We start from the raw sequence: 4,221 nt of genomic DNA, 5'->3' as shown, positions 1-4,221 counted from the left end.
AACAAAGCATTTGACTGTGTTAATGAGTGAATCACTGAATCATTTATTCAACCGATTCGTTCAAAAAGCTGATTCATTCAATAAGTAAACACTGTCCACGGCTTAGAGACGCAAAGCAGTGCTGTGATCTTTGTTTGGAACTATTTTCGTTAGCAAAATTGAGCAAAAACAAGCAATATTATGTCTAAAATGTAAGTCACATTGCTTTACTTGTATAACTTGTATAAAATTATTATTAAATGTTTTCATGCTGCTATCTGCAGAAACAAGGTACTCTTTGTGTGATATAGATTACGTTAACTATATTAAATTATATAAATAGCATACAGAAGCATTTTTGCCATCTACAATTTAGAGTGCCTTTTTGAGTTTTAATAGACTAATAAATCAACGTGCGTGCACTCTGTGTGTGATTTGGTGATATAGCCTACTTGATAATGTCAGATCACACATCATTACAACAACACTTACCATATTATCGCAGACGATGCTGTATCGCACGCCCCAGACTCGACTTGAGTGGAAAATGAATCATCTGCGGTTGTGCGCGCACTTGTTTGCACATGAGCATGAGTCTAATTTGCAGACGCCAGACCACTGATTCGTCAAACCTGTTTTCCTGCAGTCCGTGTTCTTCTGACTTCTGACTATTTTGTAGTAAGTAACGAATATGCTTCGGGGAAATGTATCGGAGTAAAAGTATACATTTTAATTAGGAAATGTAGTGGAGTAAAAGTTGGCTGAAATATAAAAACTCAAGTAAAGTACAGATACTCCCAAAAAATACTTAAGTACTGTAACGAAGTATTATTACTTCGTTACATTACACCACTGTACCTCACTGAGAATATAAAAGCATTTTCATCATGTTCGAATGCAAGAACTGGGACACAGGAAAGCAATGAGCTCTCCGCAACAGGAGATTTTGTGGCTTTGTGAACCAACACGCTATTTTGAAGAGAAGAAACAGCAGGCAGAACGCCAATTAACACTTTCTAGTAGCACTGAATCTCCACATGCACCCTGGAGGACAGTTTAACAGTCTTCTATAGTCGTATATAGCCAGAATTGCTCTAGTTTTCTACACTTTGAGTCTCACAGCCAGCCCCAGTCATGTTTTGTTTATACTTTTTTATCAGCCATTGTCTCACACGCAGATTTCTTTCACTTGACCCAAAAAATTCTTTGGAATCAACACCCTTAAAAGATTTGCGCATTCCCGTTTGAGATCTGACCTCCCCCCTTAATGTTCAGCTCTGGAGAATCACATTCAATCTCTCCGTGCACCTTTGCTGTGCCACATGTCGATGACATAAAGAGGCGATACTGCACCTTTTTGATTCAAGGTTTGAATCAATAGCCTTATCACAAACAAGGCCAAGCGATCTCATTCAGGAGGGAAAGGTCTCTATTGTGTAGACACACACAATGAGTGCAGTCTGTCAGCCCACAGACATGAAAATGGCAGCTCAATCAGCGGTCATCAATGTTTGGACTGCGAGATGTAGTGTGCACTAGTCAAAACATGAATACGAATAGCATGACCCTTCACTTTGAGGGCAGGGAACAGGTTTCACGTGCCTGGCTCGCGATTATGTATGGCGGGGGAAATAAATGCGAGCAATTTTCTCTCTGCTGCAACTTTCAAATAGACCTTTCAAGATATCATAAACCAATTTTCAAGTACTCAAAAACTGTGAAAAGACACACTGTAGCATTCTTTTATTGCACAGAGGTACGGCAACAATTAAGTCTGTGGCTTTAGTCTGGTTAGTTTCAAAAGGAAAAGCTTCTGTGGAAAGGTCTAGAGGTGCAGATTTGAAAACAAAATAGTCAAGATTAATGTTAATTCCCTCTCTCTTTCTTTCTGGATGTTTGTGGAAAACATCATCTGATTGTCTCCGCCAGAGACTGTGCTGTGCTGTCAAAAGAATCTTTTAATACTGCCCTGCTGTGATAAACTGCCTTCATCATAATACAAGCTGGTCATTCCCTGTGGACTGGTCGTAAGTTATGCTACTGAAAGTTTATAAGAGAATTGCCATTGCAAGGCTCATTGAGTGCCTTAATGCTGATCTGAATGCTGCCAAGAGCGTTTAAAAGGGCTAGCAAGAACAATGTCTCTCATGGGGTGTTGAATATGAATCCTACTGATGGGATGCCGATTGCTGGGGATTTGTTGCTGAAAGCTATAGTGTGTAAAGTTTGCACTACTAGAGCCATGAAATAATTGCAACTGAAGTTTCAAACACTCTCTCTGTCTTCCAGTGCGGATAAGCAGGTAGCACATGTAAACAAAAGCGCTTTAACAGATTTAACAGATGTTGTTTGGTGCTGCCAGTGACACGGAGCATTTTCTTCTGTATTATGTACATCCTAGTGAAACGGATTATTGAATTGAAAAAAAAAAGTATGCTTGGTTTTTGGCTCAGTAGACCAGTTGTTAATGTTATCAGGAAAAATCCAAATACGAGCTTGGAATCAACTGTAAGAAAAGTGTGGGGTTAATGAAGGCCAAATTACATTTTGATTTAAAATTACAAGGTCAAAATGCTTTTTTCACGAAGATGCATTTAGAAAATAAAAAAGGTGAATTTCCATTTCCAGAGCCGATCCTCCCTGTACGCAAAATACGCAAGCTGCGTAGGGCCCCCGAAGCACCAGGGGGCCCCCTTGCTCTCAAAGATGATTTAATCTTAGTTTCGTTTTTGAATATGGCCAGCAGTTATGAAAACATGGATGATAATTTCTTTTAATGCAGTGTGCTGTCGCCCTTTCTACGTAAAAATCAGTCAAATCATGTCATGTGAATGTCGTACAGTCTTGCTCGAAACAAAAAAAACGAGTTGAAAGCGTACCGAGCCGCGGAAGAGACACTGTTTCTCAAGCGCTTTCCTCGAGCGCGATTCGAGACAGTGTGAAACACGGACAAATGCGTTTCATTCATTCGTTCATAACCACTCATACCCCACTCCACGAGTTTAGTACACAGAATAGGCCACATGCTTATCTGATAACTGTCTTATTTCCTATTTGGGTTTATGCTTTATTTTTTAAGATTAACTGTTTTTTTCCAAGCCATTGTTAGATGCCAGTGTTTCCTGTCATAACTATGCAAAGATTTGAAAAAACAGTACCATAGCTACTAAACTATTTCTTATGTTTTAAATCTGTATTTAACATCAGAATGATCTCAAAGTAAAAAGAGGTGCTAAAGTCTGATTTTGTGGTAGCTGTGCTTTAAAATTAAATTATTATATTCTTAATTCAAGTGATGAAGGATTTTGAAAGAGACAGTAATCAGTGTTGAATACTACTGTAAGGTTAACCCTGACTGGTTTACATGTTTCAAAATGATTAACAGTTGAAACATGAACATCATAAATGTAGAAAATGTATCAAAAAGTAATCAAATGTAATCGGTGACATTACTTTAATAAAGTAATTGAAATAGTTAAACTACTTATTACATTTTAGATATCAGTTTGACATCAAATTACTGTCAGATTATTGCTTTAAATAACAAACATGGAATTTGAGTATTGGTTTGTTCTCTGTTGTTATTTTGCTGGTTCCCCTACGTTACTCTAGGGTTTCCCTGTGGTAGAGCACTTACGCTCATACACACTGTTAATAAAAGGGTGCTTCAACAATCTAATGGCGCTTTTCCACTGCGTGGTACGACTCGGCTCGGTACAAACCCCCCAAAAGTGAACCGTACCGTGCCGTACCATGCAGTGGAAAAGCGCCATAAAAAAACATTTACATTTAGTCATTTAGCAGACGCTTTTATCCAAAGCGACATACAAAGCAGAAGCAATCAGACCAACGAGAGAGCAACAATATACAAGAACTGTGACAAGTCTCAGTTAGTGTGGCAGAGTGCACACAGCAAGGTTTTTACATTTTTTTTTATAAATGAATTAGACCAAAATGAATAGAATTAAGTGCTACATGTTATTTTGCTTATTTTGTTCAAGTGCATCCATGTATGTCCATATGTCATAATAACAAGAGACCACAGGTTGAGAACTGTAGTTCCAACCATGCAACATTTCTATGCTGTTTGCGAATGTTCGTTGGAGCTATGCGTTCAGGAAATGGCAAATTGTTTAACTATATGTTGACAGCAACCGCTAACTGTGCTTTTGGAAAATGCATCCCAGATTAGCCCAACATAAATTTCAGTAGTGGTTCAGTCTGGTTTATGATAATTAATAC

The sequence above is a fragment of the Sinocyclocheilus anshuiensis genome, unplaced genomic scaffold (assembly GCF_001515605.1).
Source record: "Sinocyclocheilus anshuiensis isolate Anshui unplaced genomic scaffold, SAMN03320099.WGS_v1.1 scaffold124, whole genome shotgun sequence".
Taxonomy (NCBI): domain Eukaryota; kingdom Metazoa; phylum Chordata; class Actinopteri; order Cypriniformes; family Cyprinidae; genus Sinocyclocheilus; species Sinocyclocheilus anshuiensis.
The sequence above is the reverse complement of the archived record's forward strand: the minus strand, read 5'-3'. Positions refer to the sequence as shown.